This window comes from Canis lupus, chromosome 22, assembly GCF_003254725.2.
Source record: "Canis lupus dingo isolate Sandy chromosome 22, ASM325472v2, whole genome shotgun sequence".
Classification (NCBI taxonomy): domain Eukaryota; kingdom Metazoa; phylum Chordata; class Mammalia; order Carnivora; family Canidae; genus Canis; species Canis lupus.
This window is the reverse complement of record NC_064264.1, coordinates 58,168,602-58,181,321: the sequence shown is the minus strand read 5'-3', so window position 1 is coordinate 58,181,321 and position 12,720 is coordinate 58,168,602.

Here is a 12,720-nt window from a genome sequence, read left to right as displayed (position 1 = left end):
TTATTATTATTATTATTATTACTATTATTAGTGTGTGTGTGTGTATGTGGTTGGTAAGAACACTTAACCTAAGATCTACTCTCAGCAAATTTTAAGTATGCAATATGGTATTTGTCAACTAGAGGTGTTATGCTATGCAGTAGCTCTCCAGAACTTATTCATCTTGTGGAACTGAAACTTTGTACCCTTTGACCTACCCCCACCCTGTCGCCCCAGCCCAGCCTTTGGCAGTCACCACTTTGCTCTCTGTTCTAGGAGTTTGATGATTTTAGATTCCACACATGAGTGAGATCATACAGTATTTCTCTATCTGTGTCAGGCTTATTGCACTTAGCCTACTGTCCTCCAGGTCCATCTACGTTGTTGCAAACGGTAGGATTTCTTTACTTTCTAACTAATGGCTGAGTGATATTCCATCATTTGCGTACACCACATTATTTAATCCATTCCCCTATGGATGGGCATTCAGGTGTTTCCATGTTGTGGCCATGGTCAAGAGCACAATGGACGTGACAGTGGAGTTGGTTCTTTCAGATCCTGATTTCACAGTAACGTAAAAGATGATGTATGGAATTGGGGAAAGTAGTTGCGAACCATATATCCGATGAGGGTTTGATATACACATTATAAAAGGATCAAGTACAACTCAATAACAAAAGAACAAATGCTATTTTCCTCTAACTAGGGAATCTGCCTTACTATGTTCTCTGGCTCCTGTTCTTTTGATCAGACTATTTCCTCCGTCCAGGATGCCATTTTATCTGCAAAACTCCCATGCACATTGTCTGTTTTCAAGAGCAAAGCTCAATTCTTCAAAGCTCAATTTCCTCTTAATTTTCCATGACGCCTTCTTTGTTTGCTCTGTCCCATCACGATGCTTCTTGCCTCTGGTTTCTCGTAGTGCAGGCTCTTTGCCACCTAATCATATACTATTTTGCATCAGTGTCTTCTGTTTTGGAAGCGTTTGCCTTATTTCTCTAATTAGAGCAAGGTTTGTCAAGGTCTGCAGCATATCTTACCATACAGATGTTGTTTTGTCATGGGAGTGACTCAACATCTTTGTCGAATATATGAATGGATAGATGGATGGATAGATGGATGGATAGATGGATGGATGGATGGATGGATGGATGGATGGATGAACACTAATATTCTTCCTTGCCCCCAATCTCCTGTCTTACCTCTTGATCAGCTCCTGGATCTCAATGGGATGTAGCTTGAAAAAAGAGTTATATGAATTAATCCTTATAGGCAATCCCCAATTTTCAAATTAGCTGTGTTTTAGATGTTCAATTGTCAACTGAATGCTAAAATTCAAAAATACTTTATCCTAGGGAAACTACTAAAACTGGACATTGTAACAGGACTCCAAATTGTTGCATCGAAGCCCATTGTTCTGTAAGTGGTTTGAAATCCAGGCGAATGAAATGGTCACACATAACAAAACAAATCTATGCAAGGCCCATGATTAAAATAAAAATGAATTAGAGGGTTTCTCTCTCTATTTTGAGGGGGAGTGGGGTGGAGAGGGAATCGTTGTGCTTAGGATAAAGCAGATTTTACTATAGGAAAATGAAATGATAAGCAATTTCATGGATTTACTAAAAGGGAATTTTGTGTAGCTTTAGAGATACTAGATGTTGATAAAAAGGTGTTTTACCCCCAAAATATGCAATTTCCCTTAAAATTAATGGCTTTCATTTTCTTTTAGACATAGGATTATCATTGCCACTGCTTTGATATGTATCAGCTTTAATCTTTTTGTGCTGGATCAGACATGGAAAGAAAATGTTCATGAGGCACAGAAAGCATAAATGAACTGTTGTCTGCTCCTTATGGTCTGCAAAAGGAGAACGGTTTTTAGATTTTTAATGTAAAATATTCTGAAAAAAGTAAATAAGAGTACCATTTCATATTATGTGAGAAGATACAGAATTTGAATTTCAGTGCCCATAGACTCAGCTTTATTAGAACACAGCCAGGATGATGTGTGGAACGCTTCTGTGCCAGAGTAGAGGAGTCAGAGTTGCCCATGGCCCTTTACAGAAATGTTTGCAGACCCCTGCTATGCAGCTGTGGAATTAGCAAACAAGGGAGACTTTCATAAATACAGTGTGAAGTGAAAAAAGCTAGACTCTGGAGTGCATGCCTTGAATCCAAGCAAAATTAATCTAGGGTGAGCTGTGTCCCACAGCAGTGACCTCTGTGAGGGATGAGTGGGTTTCCTGCACAAAGGGGTTTCTGGGTGCTGGAAGCATTTACTTTTTGATGTAGGTCTGGATGTGCGGATGCATTCCCTCAAATTTACCGGATACTTAAGATTTGTTTTTTGTTTTCTTCATTCAGGTTAGACTTTGGTCTTAAAAGTTTACTTTAGAGGCACCTGGGTGGCTCAGTGGTTGAGCATCTGCCTTTGGTTCAGGGCATGATCCTGGGGTCCCGGGATTGAGTCTTGCTTTGGGCTCCCTGATGTTGCTGCCTCTCTCTCTGCATCTCTCATGAATAAAAAATAAAAATCTTTACAAAAAAAGTTTACTTTAGAATTTCAGGAAGGGGTGCCTGGGTTAAGCATCTGACTCTTGGTTTCAGCTCAGACTGTGATCTCAGGGTTGTGAGGCTGAGCCCTGAGTCAGACTCCAGGCCCAACAGGGAGTCTACTTAGGGTTCTCTCTCTCCCTCTCCCTCTGCGTCCCTCCCCGCTCAAATAAATAAATAAATATTTTTTAAAAAATCAAAATAAAATTCAAGAAGTCAAGGAAGAGCATATATATATATATATATATATATATATATATATATATATATATTCTCTTTCTCTTTTTTTGCTCTTCCTTGACTCTTCTTGAATTTTATTTTGATAAATATATGACAGAGAAGTAAAGCTAGAGAGAACTGAGGAGTGTGGGGAGGAGCAGGTGGGAGCTGGAGGTGGAACAGCTGCCAGAGGCTCGAGACCAGAGGCTGACAGGGAGATGGCAGCATGCTTGGCCCCTTTGCCACCACCAGTGGCCTGGTCATCACTGTCACCCCGGCGACATCTCAGTTTTACCTCTGTTTAATGGGGAAGGAAACCAAAGCCCAGAAAGATTCAGTCTCCTGCCTATGGACTTCTAACTTGTGTGGAAAGCACTTAATTTAAGAGGAAACTACGGTTTGTCCCTCCCTTTTTCTGAAGCAGAGGAATGAGTTGGCATGGAAGATGATACCATGAGTCCCCCAGTGACCGCCAGAGACGGCCAGCAACCAGCACCGGCTTTACCCCACCACGGGGTGGGGAGGCTGGAGGGTCTCGGGGGGCATGTGACAAGAGTTCTGGGGAACAGAGACCCGTCTGCCATCTGCATGTTTCTATCACCATTGGGTGTTCTTATTTCAAAGCACTTGAAAATGTTGAGTTTCTCATTTCTTCCACATTTGGTGCAGATGCTTTTCCAGGCTTGAGGTGACACGCTTTATCCATGTGTAATATCCACATGTAAGCTGTGCAAGCATTTTAATGGCCTATAATGTGAAGATCAGTTTCCAGCAAAATAAAATATACTGTGGAAAACCAGTGGCTCACAAATACTTAAAATTATCCTTGACTGTATGAAGGGAAAGCAGGGAAAGTTTTTCTCTCTCGGAAAGGGATACGGTCTCCAAGATTCCATTTCAGGATAACGTCTGTGTGGGCCCAGATTGACATTGCCAAGTGAGTTAGCAGGTGAGGAGTGAGTCTGAATGAGATGCTGATTCTGACTTAGCTGATAGGAAAATGCAAGTGCTTGCGCTGAATTCAGTGCAATAAAAACAAAATGAACAAATAAACATCAGACTATGTGACTGCAGTTTGTGGATGAGTCTGAAGTGAACATTTGTGTTTATTTCTTATTCTTTACACATGTGTGGTCTGTTCTAGCTCGGGGCTTGGCGTTATGATCGGAACAGAGCGGCTGTGGGAATCTGTGAGTGAAGGGAGTCAACTCAGAGAGACAGTGCGGCATTGGGATGCCCAAGCACTTCTGCAAAATCACATGCGTCTACTCACTGCAGATATGGCTCATGTGCTCCTGTTTCCAGCCCAGTGGAGACCTCCTCAGATGTTGGCTTTAAGTCTCTTGACTTACCTTAAAAGACCAATGCACTAGAATCCTCTTGCCCAAAAATGACCCTCCATTTCTTGTCTTCCTGTCCCTTTCTCTCCAAAGGGATTGATACAGTGTGCTCTCACCACATGGTGAGACCCGGAGACATCACTGGAGTCGTATCTCCTGATTTGGATCTCCTAGCCTCCCGACAAACCAATCAGCCCCCTCTCCATGCATTTGCTGCTTCATGCTTCATGTTTCTTTGTGCTCTGCTCTGAGAATGTCAAAGTGGACAAAGCATTACCACCAATTGACAACTTGCCATCATTTTCCCCGTGTGATCAACAGGACAAGACCAAAATGGTATTTCTTTCCCCTGGAAGACATTCTCCCAACTCTGTATTAATGGAAGGGCTTATTCTCAGTCACCTCTGACAATGGACCTGAGAACCAGACGAGGAAATGGCATCAGGCTCACGGGGGCTGGCTCATCTGGACGCTTACCTGTGCAGCTGGTAGTCTGGATGCTCACCACCTCTGATGCTGGCCAGTGGGAAGACCAGGAAAACTGTGCATCCAGCATCACTGAAGCGAGTCCAGCATGGACTGTGCACAGAAAGACCTTCTCTTTGATCTCAAGTAGGTCAATGCATCAACCCTCACCGTGGTGACGAGGGAATAGCAAATTACCGTTTCCAGACGTGGATACCCAGGAAGTCACCTCTGAAAGGAGCCAGGACCATCCAAAATCAATAAACCAATGCCAGAAATGCCACACATTTGTATTTATATTCCACATAGTGATGATACACGTGCTATTCTGGTAAAATCTGCAGGCATCACAAGCTCAGGCTCATAGGCCAACTTTTTCCAGATTAAGAAATGACATGTGGACAGCAATTAACTCAGGGGTTTAGGTGGGGCTGTGCCAGTCAGGGGAGGTGCACCATAGCCCTGATGGGGTACAACTGACTGACAGGTGTCCTGGGCAGTGGCTAGAGCTAGTCTGTGCAGATCCTGATTAACACAGTGACTCTGACTCTCCCTTTTTTGGCAAAAAATTGACTCCCCCCCCCCCCCCCCGCAATGAGGTGGTTTGGTTATAGAGTGAGGGGTAGCATATTCATGCCTGATATCCATGTTGGGAGATTAGACTGGAATGCATGTAAATCCACATTGGCTCTTAAGATATAGACATGAGAACATTGAAAAAGAGAGACAGAAAAAGCACAAGCTATTCAACCACTGGCTCATCCCAATCAACACTCTCTCTTCTGCAGTAACAGAGCATCTGATTTATGATCTACCGATCACTCCCACCCCACCTCACCCTACCCCACCCCACCCCACCCCTACCTCCATCCCTCCCCTGCCCCACCCCTCCCTACCTTTACCTCCACCTCTACCCCTACCTACACTTTTATTCCACTCCCAATCATTATCTCCAACTCCCATGTGTTGCCTGTCAAGTTGCTCTGTCGTGTTTTGTTTTGTTTTGTTTTTTGCTATGCACTTTCCTTATAGCCTCACTCCATTCTTACATAAGAACAGGCTTTCATAAATAAGAGGCAGTTTGTTCTATTAGAGAAAAGCTTTACTCAGAAGTTGGTGAATCCCCTTGGGTGCTCATCAGGTTCCTTGCCAGGGTTCCTTTGGACAGGGACCCTCAGAAAGGATGTTCTAGTCAAAGGAGGGGGGACCCGCAGGCCCTGGGAGGTACTGATGGTCTGCACTGCACATGGGCTGGGAGCTGGAGAAAGTATCTCAGCAGCGCTCTAAAATACCTGAGAGAGGAGATTGTACACTGGGCTGGTGTGCTAGACACGCGTGCACATGTGGTCTCTGTAGATAACCCTGATCTATCATTGAGATTGGAACAAAATGAGTCAGAGAAAAATCACTTTTCTCTGGCATCTAAATTCCTTACGATATCTCCTCTGAAAGGACAGTGTCCTGCTACACCCTCATAGACACCCCAAAATCATGTTTGGCTAATGTCTGGGCACTCGGTGGGCCAGTCACGTTGACACATAAAATTAACCATCATACCTCAACCCCAATTCCTAGCTCCCGTGAAGATAGTTGAAAAAGAGGGTTACCCTCACCACCACAGTTACCACCCTTCAGTGTGTGAGGGAACCGATGGACAGCCGCCAGCAGTCTTAGAGTGTGAGCTGTGGGCAGTACTGTGTGTGTGTGTGTGAGATTAATGAAATATGTAACATCAACAAACAAGTTGACAATGGGCTTTTACAGTGTTTTCCACACTAACTAACTGCAAGCACATCAGATATAATTTGCCTTTCCAAATAAGCTGACACACAGGTCTCCATGTAACCTGAATGCACAGATTTCTCCGAAACAGCCTGAGGCATATTCTAAAATCTCAGTGAGCCAAGTGGTGTTGAAATTATTCTTCATACCATTTTGCCTCTCTGGGAGTGACTATGCTTGGGGAAGACAATTGACATGCTGCTTAAATGTCTGTCCAGCTTCACAAGATAAACCCTAGGTGTCCCAAAAGAAGGATGGGCCTAGTATTGGGAGGATGCATGCTTCAGTTCTCCTGCTGATGAGGTCATAGCCTCCATTTAAGAAAGATTTTTCATGAAGAAACACACACACTAGCACACACCCACGCACATGCACAGACATACATAGGCACACACATGCATGTGCGCACACATACACATGCGCACACATACACAGGCATACAAGCGCGCACGGATGTACATACCCATGCACATGTGCACACAGACACACACGTGCACACACATTTATGCATGCACACATCCACACACGTGCACCTGTGCACACACACACACACACACATACACAGACACACACACATTCATGCATATAGAGCAACTAAACAATGAGAAGCGAAAGGAAAGGAATGAGTTGAACAGCAGTGTACCCTCGGGACTTCTACTTTTCTTAGGCAATTTTCATGTCAATGGGAAAATAGAAAATGTGAATAAGAGCCTGTTTTTCAAACCTGAGGGAAGATTCTATCTTTACCCCCAAATTCCAGCGTACTCTGTGAGAGCTGTCAATTTGGGGAGGCTTTTTAAGTAAGACTCTGAGCTCACCTTTCCTTTGGGTAGGGGCTGGCTGGCTGTCACATACATAATAGATTCTACCTTCCCCACTCCCATATCTTGAAAGTTATAGAAATCTATAGCTTTACTATTTTAAAAGTTAGAACTGCTACCAAAATCTCAGACCTGTTTCTTTAGATAAAATAAGTCCTCAGTCCCATTTTGACAATTTCTTTTCTCATCACTGTAGCTGATTGGAAGGATCCCTCGGGATGGTACAAATTTAAATTAATTCTTTCATGCAGAGATGATACTGGCTAGGTTCTTTCTTCTCATCATTTCAGTGGTTTCTACATTTTACTTCTCCCCGAGCCTCTCCTGGCCACCGACCAGCTTGGAGGCAGCAACGTTTCTGAGCTGCGTGAATGGCCACCTCGGGCCCTTGCTCACCTGCGGCTCTCAGGACGCTCCCGCCAGACCGTTCACATGCAATGGAAGTTTGCTTGTTGTTTTATGACCGGGGATTGTCTCCACACTCTTCCGAGGGTCTGTTTCCAAGTGTACCTTTGTTACTTATTCCCGAGATTTCTGTATTAGTGCCACGAGTCAATCTTGACTATTCATTTTGAAAAATGGCTCTCAGGGTCCCCTCTAATATTTTGAGTGAATGCTGTCAATGATGATAAAATGGAATAATGAAAGAAAGCTTCACTTTTACAGACATCAGGCAGACTCACAAGCAAATATCTTAGTATCATATTCAAGCACGAAATCATTCATTACTTGAATTAATTGTTATGATGTGTTGGTGTGATTCCCCTTAACATCACGCCATGCAGCCAGTGACATCACAGCACACGTACTGCTCCTTGTTCACCAGGGCAGGCTCACTCTGGCCATAGCTTTCCACGTGATACTTCCCAATGGGGGCTTAAAGGTGTGGAACTGAAGTATTCTTCAGGAAGAGGAGGGCTGCTTCGGGCTGTATCTCTTCTTCATTAAGCATCCTTGGGATTTCTCACTGGGTTGGTATAAGCAATTGCTCCACTTGGTTATGATTATGTTCCTGTCTTTCCTCCACAACCCCATATAGATCCTCTGTGTACTGTGAACTTTGTGGCGGGGGAACAGAGGGAGATGCTATTTCATTGCAAGCGATTATAAAAAAAAAGATCACCGTTGTCATTAAATAAAATGCATGACGGCCACGGAGTAATGGAGCTGAATTGTTGGCCTGTCAGGAGAGTTACTTTGGAAAGCCACACAATCCTCCCGGGGAATCCTGCTATGATGAAGGCATGTCTTTATTCGGAGACATCTTCTAGTCGTTTCCAAAGGAAACCCCTTTATGTGTAATTATACTTCCTTTAATATTATGAGCAATAGTATCTAGTTTCAGAACTGATCACATTTACTGAAGTGGCATCAAAATATTGATTGTTGCCCCAAATCAAGCCTCCCTCAAAGTTTGGTGATTTCTCTCAGTCAGGCTAATCAAGAGCACTCACCCTCTAAGGAGAATTTTTAAATGATGAGAGCCTAGACTGTTTTGAGCAAAAGAAGGACCTGCATGAATTACAAGCACGGTCTACCATGTAATCTAATCCTAAGGTCATTGACCAATGAGGTTGAAAGTGTCTGAGCTCCTACGTGTGTATTTTAAAAAAAGATATTCTACTCTGTACAACTGGGTCCGAGGTATGTGAGGAGAAACAGATTGGTCACCAGCACCTAGAGATTATCTATGAATATGTCCGCTGCTTTCCTGTGGAGCTTGAAGAACCCGTCGCAACTGGACACATGACTTTCTCCAACCTGCCCTATTGTGAGCCATCTCAGAAAGATTCAGAGTCAGCATCTGAATGCCAAGATCCTCTCCAGTGTCCTAAGTGAAAGAAAACAAATTGGTAGCCCACTGCTGCCATAGCCTACCTGTGGCTGTTACCATAAAATCTAGCACACACTTTCGTAAGGGTATGAATGAAACCAGTTTGGCTTAAGTAGGAACAAATGCAGTGAACCTTGAGAAATGCTATATCCTCTTCCTCTTTTGTTTTTCCTTTTGGCAGGTCTTCATGGGAATCTGTGTTTATTTGTTGAGGGCAGATCTTTGTGTTCGTAGTTAATTGAAAAGGATGAGAAGGAGGAAGAGGTAAGTAAACAGAGCAGCCAAGGTTTCATTGACAAATGTGGGAGCGTCTAAAGCAAAGTTTGATTCTCTTTTTCCTTTGTGGACTTGAAGACCTTTCAAAAATAATTTTTAATCTCACGAGGCTTTAAAAAATCTGATGATAAAAATAATACAGTGACGATGATGCTAATCATCATGGCCCATAGTGTCAGGGTGATCACTTTAAAAGTGGGTGGGCTGCTAACCCATGCCTTTGTATCGCTTCCCTTGAATATTCAGACTTCTGTACAGTCAGGGGGCAGTATCTGATTTTAAACCTAGAACGTGTCCCCAGGAGAAGGTGGGAGACCTAATGGTGTGCTCAATGGAAGAATGCAACTGAGACTCAAAATCTCAAGGGCTTGCCCAAGATCTCGGGGCTGAGGCGTGGGGCTGCAAGGCCCATCTCACTCCGAAGTCACGTGGCCCCATTCTCCCGGGACAGAGGTTATCCAGCAGGCTGTGGCAAGTGGAATTTCCTAAGCGACTCTGGTCCACACACAGATGCATGATGTCAAGTCAATGACGTGTCTTTCTTTTAAAACAAAACAATGTCTCTCACAGTTGTCCCCTTGTGCGTAGATGGTGGCATATTATTGTTTGCCAAGCCTTCTATCTCCTCCCTTTCTGTGTTCCATTGAGATCATGGAAATGCAAAGTAAATAGCCATGGAGTAAAATGCCTCGGAGAGTATTTATTTAAGAGTATTGTTCCAGGATGTGCACAAAGATAAAGACTTTGCGTAATGAATGAGTGACTCCAGAGGCCAAGTACCAAGAAGTTATATTCTGTACCTGGTGTGTCCTGGCCAGGATGAGGTCACTATGTGCTCCCTCGGGACATGCCCTTCATAAAGGGTCACCTTGTCCAGCAAAAAACCAGTCCAAACCCAGAGGGGCAGGGAGAAGCTCAGTAAAAGAAGCACAGGAAAAATTACAGGCCATTGTCTGTGTGTCAGAATGTCAAGGGGGGAAGAGGCCCAATGTCAAATGGGTTCAAGACGGAGGAGCCGGCAGCTGGTGGCAGGGCTTGCCTTCCGGGGGCTGATGTGTGGGGTAACCAGCAGCAGAGAGGCCGTCCTGGACACGGCAGGCGGGGCAGCTGAGCAGAACTCTGCAGCCAGCGAGCTGGCTCTTCATCACTTCCTCAAGGGCCCAAAGGAGAAGTAGCAGTTTTTGCTTTGGTGTCATGTCACCTCTATGGGGAAGGCAGGGGAAACCATCAGTGTTTGGGAATATGGTATAATTGGTTTCTACATCATCCTATTCCCTATAAAAGCGGCAAACAAACAGACAAAACAAGGAAAGCCTACGTTGAAATAAAGTACAAAGCAGGAAGTACACAAGTGTCTCTGCATAATTAATGATTATTGACTTTTTAAATTGGTTTCAAAATAAAGGCTTTCTAGTTGAAATCCACAGTTGGAAGGATTACTAGAAAGTGTGGCTAGAGCACCCACAAATTTTACACCAATTTCTTGCCTTTATGCATTAAGCTCTACCATTTCATTTCCCTAATTTCCTGTAAGCATGCACTGGCTGTGCAAATTGTCTTACCATCGAAAATGCCACCGAGGCAACCTAGTGGTGTGATGAAGAGACTTTTCATAAACAGACCTGTTCATTCACCAATCAGATTTGCAGTCGGCTATAAGATGCTCCTGAAAAAATCACCATCGGGCAGGCGCTATCTTCTTCAGGGAGCAGGACATACTGCTTTACATAATATAAACATAAAGAACTGAGTTTTATTGATATGGGAAGAGATTTTATTGCCTTCTCTGATGTAGTAGGTTGGATTCCCCATTTCATTAAAGCAAGATTACTGGCCTTGTTTCATTATCACTATTCTGATTCTCAGGGAAAATAATCTTCCACATTGGTTTTTGTTACTTAACTATTATAGTGGGTAACAACCATAAAACTCACATGAAACTGTTTTTGTAGAAATAGACACAGAAAGCATGGTCTTCCCGTGAGAGGTGTGGAGAAAACACATCTTTTGTCTTTTTCCTTTTTAAAAAATTAGTTAACCTAGTGGGAGAAATCCTTAGGACCTCACATGCCATTTTAGAGATTTTTCACTCAGCATACGTTATATGATTGCTCATATCACATGGACTCTCGGGTCAGATGGATACCAAAGAAATTTCCATTTCATAGATGGAAAGATTGAGAGCATGGGTGTCAGGAACTTCCTCGGGAAGAGAACAGGTGGGAGTTCAAAGACCAAGAGGAAGGACGCCTGAGTGGCTGGGGGGTTTGGTGCCTGCTTTCTGTCCAGGGTGTGATCCTGGGGTCCCGGGATCGAGTCCTGCATCTGACTCCCTGCGTGGAGCCTGCTTCTCCTTCTGCCTATGACTCTGCCTCTCCCTGTATCTCTCATAAATAAATAAATAGAATCTTAAAACAAACAAACAAACAAACAAAGACCAAGAGGAGAATCGAGATGCTCCAGCACCAACTCCTCAATCCAAGATACAAAAAGTGGCAACAAGTTGTAACCAAAGTTTTTGCTAACAGATGTCAAATGCAATCTTTAGAGTTTCTCCTGTCTTGTCAGAGAACCAAGAAAACCCTTTGTTTGTCTCTCTCCTGAATATTCTGTTCCACTTGGATGCTTGCCTGCTTCCAATAGATGATCCCTCACCTGCAGGCACCAGTTCTGCAACTGCCAGCAAATGCCAGCCGGTCCCAGCCGCCTGCAAATCACTGGGCATGGCTGCCAGGGAACCAGAGGGCATGTCTTTCTTGGACCCACTTGGCCCCTTTTTCTGTCTGCACCAGGGAAGGGAACACTTACCCAGCAGCCAGTAGCTGGGGGAGATGCCTGCAAAAGTGCAGAATCTACCTGGTGGAGGTGCTAAGGATGGACAAAATCATCACGTGCCAGCTGCTGTAGCGGTGCCCCCCACCTAGTGAGGACACTGTGTGTGTCAGCTATGAGTTCCCTTATTAGTAGTAGAACATCAATACAGGCACTATTATCTCCCCGAATCTCCAGGCCCCGGGTCCTCAGGCACGAGGTCCTCTGGGAAGCTTCCCCAGACACCCAAGCTTGCATTTGCTGCCGCACATTCGGATTTGGTCCGGGGCGGGGAGGCGCTGACCTGGTTCAAACCTCCCACATGACTGAGTTATTTAGTCGAGGTTGGGAGCCACTGCCCTGATCACTGGGGTGGAAATGAGCATCCCCTAATTTCCAGAGGTGAATGCAGAGGCCCTGGGGGTGGTCTGTTAATCATGTGCTCAAAGTCACGCAACTGGGTATGGGAGCTGGGATTATAACCCGATTTTCTTAGCCTAAAGTGAGTACCCTTCAGACCATCACTCTAGACATCGGCCGAGTCTGGGGATCATCCAGGAGGATTTTACAAGGACCGATGCCTGGACCCCATCCAACACCCAATATCCTTATTTTTCAAGCCCCCTGAAGGCATGTA